This window comes from Rousettus aegyptiacus, unplaced genomic scaffold, assembly GCF_014176215.1.
Source record: "Rousettus aegyptiacus isolate mRouAeg1 unplaced genomic scaffold, mRouAeg1.p scaffold_m13_p_13, whole genome shotgun sequence".
Taxonomy (NCBI): Eukaryota; Metazoa; Chordata; class Mammalia; order Chiroptera; family Pteropodidae; genus Rousettus; species Rousettus aegyptiacus.
Genome location: NW_023416288.1, coordinates 49,024,017 through 49,033,197, shown reverse-complemented (window position 1 = coordinate 49,033,197; position 9,181 = coordinate 49,024,017). Strand labels below are relative to the sequence as shown.

The window sequence follows — 9,181 nt, the reverse complement described above, 5'->3', positions numbered from 1 at the left end:
TGGCGGTTCTGGGTGAGTGCTGGCTGGGGTCTCGGCCTGACGTGAAGGGCAAATCCCGCCAGGGGCCAGGGGGCTCTGAGAATGAGCAGAAAACCGTGCTAAACAAGACTCCGAGCTCAGGCCCGTCCCCCTGCCCCCGGGCATGGGCAACGGGGTCACCAGGAAGCCCTGGCACGTGTCAGGAGTCACGTCGTCCCCCTCGAAAGGAGCACTGCGGCCCCGCCCGGGGCTGGGGGCGGCGTGGGGGGCGGGGGGCTGCGCCAGGCTCCCCCCGGCGTGTGGTACCCGGACGCTTCCCTCTCCTTATCCGCAGCTTCTCAGCCTCCAAAGCGTATCAGCTCTGCTCGCTGCCAACGGGCAGACGCCCTGCCCGAGACACAGCCAGGCTCCCGGTCAGCTCGCTCCGGACCCGGAAACAGGGACGCTCGCCCAGCTGCCGAGTCCGGTCCTCCTCGCTGGGGGGAGGGCCCGTGACCCCGAAGACTCACCTTGGGCATCGCTCGCAGCGGTGAACGGATTACACGCAGCTTGGTTGTCGGAAAAGGAGAAAAATCGCCCCCCCGATCCTAACTGGTGGAAACGGTTCTAGAGACACCTTCGCGCGCCTCCCGGCTCGGGGAAGCTGCTCGGGTGGGCGCGTTTCACATCCCACAGTGGGGGCTCTGCCCCGACCACCCCCGGAGCCCTGGCAATGCGGCCCAGGGTCAGCGCCACTCCCGTCCCGAAGGGGCCGTTTGGCCTTAATCCATTCTCTCTCTGCGTTCTGTCATTTTTTTTCCTTCCCGAGAGAGGGAGCCGCACACCCGCCGTGACTCACGGAAGTGTCCGCGTGCGAGCCCGGCAGTTGGAGCTCTGTGCTCTGTCCCTGCACCCGGGGAGGACCACGGCCTCCTCCTGCGCGCGGGCCGCCCCCGAGCGCCCCCAGCGCTCCCACGCATCAGCCCCACGATGCCTTCCTGCCGGGAAAACGTGCCTTGGCCGACGCGGCTTGCAAACCTGGGAGAAGGTCTGCGTGTGAGGTCCCGACACAACACGCCGCTTGGGTTACGAGAGGAGAAGAAGCCGGGCTGAGGCTTCCTAGGTGGGGTGCTTCGTCTCCCCTCATCCCGGCTCCTGATTCCATATCTGGTTCTCTCTCCGAGATGCAGCGAAACTCTGTCCAAGGTGACCCAACCCACAGGGGCCCTGGACCCAAGAGGAGAGGAGGATCGGGCCGGGAAAGAACACAGCCCCCGGCCCCACCCCCCGGGCTCGGGCTGCCTGCGACCCCCGCCGGGGCGCCCGCGAGCGGCCCGCAGACGGCGGCTGGCGCTGCTGCGGCCGCCTCTCTGGCGGCTGTTCCCTTATTTACTGAATCCGTACGGCGAGGCTCTAACTTGCGGGTGACTAACAAGCTGAAGCCTCTATCACCGGGCAGATGGCAGACTCCCTTAAAAGCAGACATTAAGCAATAAAATGCCACCACGCACCTCGCCTGCAAAGTGAAGGCGAAACAAAAACCCAAGTCTGGCTTTGTTTTTGCTCCTGCTTTCTCCCTGCCCCCCCCCCCCGCCCCGTGCTCTATTTCCCGTGGGGAAGATGCTAAAGGAAATCAAGAAGGGGGTTTGCGATGCAGGGAAGATCACGCAAACGGCCGGCCACGGCGACCTTCCCGGCCTCTCCCGGCCTCTCCCGGCCTCCCCGCTGCCTGGCCCCAGCCCGCGAGTCTCGCATTGCTAACGGCACTGGCGGTCAGGCGGTCAGAATCACTGGATCAAGCCTCCTCCTTCGGATGTAACACCTCCCGGGCCCCTCCCGATCGCCAGGACACGGGCAACCATCTGTGTGCGGTTCCCTTAATGCACCACGCCCCTGGCTTATGGGGGTGACTACAGGGCAACGGCCCCCCCTAAACAAAAACTAAGTGGCTTGCTCAACGCGCGGGGCACGCGGCAGCCGCGGCCGGGGCAGAGCTGGCTGCCCCCGCGTCCAGCCCCGTCCAGCGGCAGCTCCCCCGGCTGCTCTGGGCTCCACACCACACTTCCGGCACCTGGTCTCACCGTCCACCCCCCGTCCCCACCAGGGAGCCAAGCTCAGTCCCGGGCGAAGCCCCCCCCATCTGCTCCTCCCTGCCCCCATCACTCTTTGCTTCTTCAGTGTGCTCCCCCTAAGTTAAAGAGCAACAAGGTCGCTTTCCGGAGCCCGGCCCCGCTCCGGCGGGAGACCACGTGGCTTGTGCATGTGGTCAAGAGCCACCCAAGGGACCCCACGAGCCATGCCCGACCCCCCACCCCCCGCCGTCATCCCCAATCTTTTCCGTTTGGGACAAACTGACTCAACGTCGGCTCAGGGAGAGGGGGAGGAAGGGCAGGGATGGCCGAGTTCGCTAAGACGTCGGCGAGGGCACTGGAAGCCGGGGGCACAAGGCGGGGAGGGGACCCCGCAGGCGGGAGCCAGCAGCTCCGGGCCCCCCCGCGGCTGGCACGGGCGGGGAGACAGGATGCCGAGAAGGAACGGAGGTGAACACGCCCCCCCACGCACACCACGGTCTCGTTATTCTCTGTGCATCACCCAGGAAAGTCACATCATGAGAAAACACACAGCCCCAGGCATGGAAGGGCCGTCCGGCCCCTCCCAGGGCGTGCGCCTTAATCAGAGGCCCCGGAGAACCACACGCAGCCCAGTGTCAGCCCTGCACACGGGGAGGGGGCGGGGGGGGGCAGGGCACCGCGGGGGACACGGCCACACCCCAGCTCCGGAGCCTCTGCGCACTGAGCCCCGAGCGCCCTGCAGGCCTCCTGTGGCGAGGCGCTACTCAGACCGCAGGGCTGGGGACCAACACACGCCGCGCCCCGAAGGGCCGCGAGACGGGGGCTTCCCGGCCCCTGCAGCCCAGCCGAGGGCTAGGGTTCGGGGGCTCCCGGAGCTGCTGCCTCGGCACGCCCGTGACACGCGGGGACCAGGGCTCCGTGTGCTCCCAGCCCCCAAAGCCGTGTGACAGGCGGACGGCAGACAGCTGGCCTCAGACAGCGCAGGCGGCAGTCCTGCTGGCCCGGGGCCGGCTCCGCACGCAGGCAGAGCCCCTCGTGGACGGGCTGCCGCGGACGGAGCGCCGGTGCCACCTGTGCGTGGGGCTGGGGGCGGCGTCCTCACTCCGCAGGCCAGCGAGCCGGAGCGGGGGCCGGGCCGGGAGTTTGAAGAAGACAGGCATCCGGGCGAATGAAGGCGGGAGAGGCCAGCGATGGGGGCTCCACGGCGCCCGGGCCGGAGGTCTGGCGGCCAGCACAGCCCCCTGCACTGTCCCCGGCCCCTCCAGGCAAAGGCTGGGGAGCTTCAGAAGGAAACCTGGGCGGCCCCTGGGGACCCCGGCCCTCGGGTACAGAGAACACAGGTTTTCCTGGCGAGAATGACAGCGAAGGCCCTTCCGAAAGGCTCTGCCCGAAACACTGGCTCCGTGCGACCGACAGAACAAGCTCCAGCCCCTCGGCGGGCGCGGTACGCCAGGCCCCTGGGAGCCCGGCCACGGCCACCCCACCTTCCGAGCTCTCGGGCCTGCACAGCGCTGTCACCCAGAGTGCCCCCGGGTCGCCACAGGAAAGCCGCCGGGCTTCCCGGGCATCTGCAGGTGACGGCCCCACTCTGTTCTAGAACTGATGTTTTCCGTGTGTTTTTCATGCGGGGCATTTACGTAAGCTACACCTCAGCCTGCCCAACAGGGAGATGGGTAAAATACTACCCATATCATCGACGAGGAAACCGCAGCGCAGAGCGGCGGAGTCCCCAAGGTCACGGACGCATCGGCTGCGACGTCGGGACCGATCGCAGGCCCTCCCTCCAACGCCTGGCTTCGCCCCCCACGGTCCAACAGGCTTACCCCCCACCCCCTTTAATCTATTTATTTTTGCTTCTCTGTAGCTTCTGGTTTTTCTGTAGCCCAGGCTCACCCCTTACTCGCGTAATTGAAAGTCAGAGTAATACGTTCACACTCTAGAAGTTGGCCATTCCCCTTCAGGGGTCCATCTGAACTGCACCCCAAGCTGTGCACGAAGACGGCGATGGGGAGGAGGCGGACGCCGGCCGGGGGAGCCGGGACCAGGGCTCCATCCGGCGGCTCCGAGGGAGCCATGCCCCGCACGCCGCCCTGGGCACCACGGCCGAGTGCAGGAATGACGTCGAGGGACCCCCAAGCGGCCTGGGAAACGAGGCGGGGCGCCCTCAGACCACGCGCATGGCACCGCGGCTGCGCAAGGGGCGGCGGAGACCGGGGCACGCCACCCAGAAGTTTCCAGAGGAAGCAGCTGCTTTGAAAGGAAGCCGTGGGGAAGAGCTCCGCGCGGGGCGTCAGGCTGCGAGTTTGCGCGAGGAGCAGGTAAGAAAAAGAGGCACCGGAGGGTCTTACTTTGTGAGATCTCCTCGTACACGATGGCCTCTGGCCCCTGGGCATGCTGCCAAGGCTCAGGAAGGCTCAGGCAGGCTCAGGCAGGCTCAGGAAGGCTCTGGAAGGCTCTAAAAGGCTCGCGGCAACTAGAGATTTCATTTAGGCCACCAGCCAGGCTTGGCTCGCCCACAGCCGAATGCGGAGGGGCCGAGCTTGGCCGTCTCAGGCGGGTGCTCCAGTTCCGAACGTGTGTGACCCGAAACTGCCTCGGAGGCCCCGCGGAGCAGAAGGCTCTGGGCCGGCATGTCACACACACCGTTCCTCCCGATTTAACCGAAACCGACACAAATCACACTGGGGCACAAAGCAATCCTCTCCTCCAGATTGCGCTCTCCAGCCGTGCCCCGAAGCTGTCGTCTCAGACACGCTGGGTCACCTCCCCGGGCCTGCCGCCGAGGGTAGAGTCCTTCACAGCCCTTCGCTCGTCCTAAGCGCTGGGGGCTGAGCGAGATTTTGACAGGCAGGAGGGGAGGGCAAGCCCTGAGAGAGGGTCTGTTCTCCAGGTGCCCGAGCTGCGGGCGGCACCCCGAACGCTGAGCGGGGCCCAGCAGCAGCCTGGTCAGTGTCGGGGTGCCACGGCCAGGCTCCCCTCTTTCCCAGACATGGCTGCTGGGGGCAGGTGGAACCATGAATCCACAACAGGAAACATTCAGCCCTGATGAAAAAATAAACCACCCTCCAGGAACCTGTCAGCCTGGCGAAGGTGGGCGGCCACCAAGCGTGAGGGCATCGCTGTGGACGCCCGGGGGTCCCCGAGACGCCTCGCAGCAACCTGGTTTTCAGCTCCCACGGCTCCCCGCCCCCCACGTCCAAACTGCAGAACCTGCTCCCCAACCCTGGCGGCCGCGTCGGCAGGAGCCCAAGGCCCCGCTGGCCACAGGGCCGGGCACAGGTCGGTCCCCACACGGCCACCACACACCTGGGAAGTTTCCCGAAGGCAGGTTTGTTGCCCAAAGGGGTCACATACGGAATAAAGATGAAAAAACACTGAAACTTCAGCTGAAACTTTTGAAACGGTTTGAGAATTTTAAAGGAAGCCTCTCAGAGCACACCATGGGAGTCTTCCTCGCGGCTGTGGGCTGAACTGTGTCCCCCCCCGCCACCCCCAAAAAGACATGTTGAAGCCCTGACCCCACAGCTTGGGCAGCACAGCAGCTCAGCCTCGCCGGCCGCCCGAGCGGCCTGAGGCCGTCGCCCTGGTCTCAGGCAAACGGCTCTCCTGGACTGCTCCCAGGCGACTTCCTGGAGCACAAGGTCACCAGGAGAAAGGGCGGGCTCTCCCGGCACCCAGTCTGCAGACCCGCAGCCGCCGGACCCGCTGACCAGGTCATCGCCCAAGCTTCTAGGAGTGGGACGTGCGCTTAAGTATGACCCCCTGCCCCCCGGTGACCATTAGACCAAAATCTACCCGGAGAAACTTATTCTTTAAGAATAATGTGACTTCAGCCAATTCCGGGGACTATCCAGAAGAAAGAGGAAATCAAATGACACTCGGCAAGCAGTGCGGCTTGGTGAAGCCATCGGACTGGCCTTCTCACGGTGGCCTGCAGCTCAGGGCTGACTGCGGCCCTGGGCACAAACCCCCGCCCCCAGCGCTCTGGGCCTCAGTTTCCCCACACGGGGAAGCAGAGACGGCCGTGCACTGGCTGCTTCTCACTTCTCTCCCAGCGAACTCGCGTTCAGTGCCTGCCACACGCAGGGCAGCGGGGTCTGCAGTGCCAAAGACGGGGCGCACCGTACTCACGCGGCGCCTTCAACACCGCCCCGCGGTCTCCCAAATGCTCCCCCTACACGTCTCTCTGCTGCATAGGGAGTGACGGTGTCAAGGGCGTGGGCCTCAGACGCCGAGACCCAGGACGCCCGGCCGGAGCTCTGTCCAGCACCGAGGGTGCTGAGTCCCCAGCTGCCACACCACACTTGCATGTCGCCGAGTGGGGGAGCTGCTGGACCTCCAGGGACAGCCCCGCACGGAGCGCCTGTGCCGTGACTCCTTCCCTGGTGACACTGTGGCCCAGGAAGCCACGGCAGAGAAGGCTGTGTGCGTGTGTGTGTGTGTGTGGGGGGGGTGCCCTCTGAAGCTCTGGGCCCGAGGATTCTTGGGTATATGGGGTGTGGTAAGAGGGAGGCTGGGCTTCCCCCTGATAAGGCACATGGGGTTAGGTGCCCATCTGCTCTCGGTGTAGGGTTCCTCATCTGTCAAATGTGAAGATTTAGGTAAAGAAGGTTAAGTCCCGAATGAATGCAAACTCACATGGGATTTAGAGACTTCAGGCCGGAGCCACGAGCGTGGCCCCTAAACCCAGAGAGGAGGAGGGTGCACGGGGTACGGGGTGATGTCGTGCACCGAGGGTGAAGCCCTGGCCACCTGCATGCGCCATTGAAAGCCGCCCGGGGCTCACTGACAGCGCTCCACATTCAACTCTCCTCGCAAGCGACTCGCCAGTCCTCAGGGTTCGGGTGTGAGTGCGCCTTCAGGACAGAGGACAGGCCAGCTGCGGGGTCCCGTCCGGCGCCAATGCTCGCGCTCAACTGGCCCTGTCGCCACCTGCAAGTCTGGGCGCCTGTGGGCAGGTCCACGAGCCAAGACGCCAGGCATTTAAAACCCCCACGGACACACGCGCAGACACGTCCACGTCCAGGCACACGCACCGGAAAGTGCACCCTGCACAGATGCGTGTGCAAGAGGGTAAGCGTGCAACGCGCCGGTCAACCCCAGGCGTTGGTGCCGGCCACGCACACACGTGCGGCACACGCGGGCGGAACGGATGGGCCGCACGTCCGGAGCCCGAAATAAATCGCCAAGTCGGCCCGTAAGAGCACGTGCGAGCCCGCGCGGGGCTGGACCTCACCCCGGCGGTTCCGAGCATCGACCCGTGAGACCCGCGATCCAGGCCCGGGCTCCGGCGAAGGAGCCGCTGGGCCCGCCACTCCCGGGGTCCACGCGGCGACAGAAGGGCCGAGCCGTCATGTGGGCAGAGCTGTTGCTATGTTTTTCAAATGTGTTGTTTTCCCAAAAGTTTAATAAAGTGCGTTGCCAAAAACACACAAAAAAATTTTCTGGGGCAAAGTTGAAGTGCTATCTTGCTGGTGTGCTTCCAACGATCGGGGCTCACGCAGCCTCTCTCTGTCCACGCTGGGGTGGGGCCTCCCGAGGAAGCTTCGAACTGGAATTTGAGACCGCGTAGGGCCAAACAAAGTCACAAAGCAAAGTTCACTGGGAGTCAGCAGACTCAAGGTCAAGGAAGCCTTGGACCCAATTCAAACATCTGGACCTGAGCCCAGGCGCTCGTTAAGAGCAGATGGAAATTCAGGCCTTCACCTCCCTCGCCAGCCAATGAGTGGACCAAAGGCGCCGACGCCCTCACTCTCGGCTGGGCCGGGGACCCTGAGATGGAGACACGAGACCCAGGTCTCAGGGGTCCCACAGTGGCCGTCAGGAGCAGACAGTGCAGGGCGCGGCCCTGACCACACGAGCGCACTTCTGTGGCCTCGGCCCACATCTGGCCACGCAAGGGAACCCTGGGAAGATCTTTCACTGGAATTCAGATTCTAAGGCCTCGCCCCAGACCTCTCGACTCTCGGATGCGGTTCGGAGGGTCGGGGTGCAGAGAGAGGGCTGTCAGGGAAGACTCTGCACAGAAATCACCCCTTCCGTCTCCCCCACAGCTTTGCTAAGGCTTCGGGGAGAAGCGAAGGGTCGGAGGTGAAGGCGGCAGCTCAGACCGGCTGCTCGGTCGGTCGTGGGCTTGCGAGGGCTGGGCCGGGAGTCGGTGCGTCTCCGACACCTCTCCAGCTCTCGGTCCTACCCTTCCCTGAAGTCGGTCAGGGGAAGTCACACAAGGCCTACGATCTGAAGCGAGGCAGGGAGGCGGGTAGGCTGAGAGTGGGAAGACCCCCCCCCCCGACCCTGGACTGGCTGTCAAACGCCAGCCCCTCTCCATGAGCGGGCCAGATAATTATTTAGAGTGGACTGCACCCCACCAGTTTTTTAAAAAATGAAATAGGACAGAAAACCTCGGAGTGCCCAGCCCAAAGTCAGCACTAGTAAGTATCAGCCGTTATTTTTATTATCATTCTCATTAATGTTATTATTTCTATTGCAGGTTTCGGTCCGAAGTTTGAAATACTCTCCTTGTGGCATTGACGGTCTCTCTTTCTGCACTAGCACGCGGGCCCCACGACCTGGGGATTTCTGACAGTCAAGTTACGGCCGCGGCCTCTGAAACAGTGCCCGGCAGGCACAAGGCACGTGCTCAGTTAGTATCTGCTGGACACATGGACTGGTCTCGGTTCGGGACCCCGAGGTTTCAAATACACTCATCCCCCTCCTCGGGCCAGGCGGCCTCGGTCCGCGGTCTGGCTGGGGGGCTCTGTGCGTGTGAGGCGTGTGACCTCGGGGAGGGTCGCCGTATGGCAAACGGCCATCCCCCGCGTGGGGGCCGAGCGAGGCGCCCGGCCCACGTGTCCCCGGGCTGTGACCCTGGTCCCGCCCCACAACTCTCCTCCCTGGCAGCACCGCCGCTCCTCCTCACGCCTCCCCGACAGCGCTAAACGCGGGGCTCCCCCCTCCCCGACCTTCTGCTCGCCCCCCTTTGGTGCCCGCCGCGGCCAGCTGCCTCTGCCTGCTCACTGGTCCCGACTGGGAGTTTCTCCAGCGCGGCTGACTCAGCATCGGCGTCCACGAGAAAAGCAGGCTCTCCGACCCACACGGGCCGAACGGACCGGAACTCGGGGTGGCGCTCCAGTGTGGGCACCCCCGACTCC

General features: G+C 64.6%; 1 protein-coding gene across 2 annotated transcripts in view; it reads right to left on the bottom strand.

Annotated features, from left to right (window-relative positions):
- Positions 1–9,181, bottom strand: part of PRKAG2 (protein kinase AMP-activated non-catalytic subunit gamma 2) — a 142,232-nt gene that overhangs the window by 117,933 nt on the left and 15,118 nt on the right. The gene's annotated exons all lie outside the window — the stretch shown is intronic.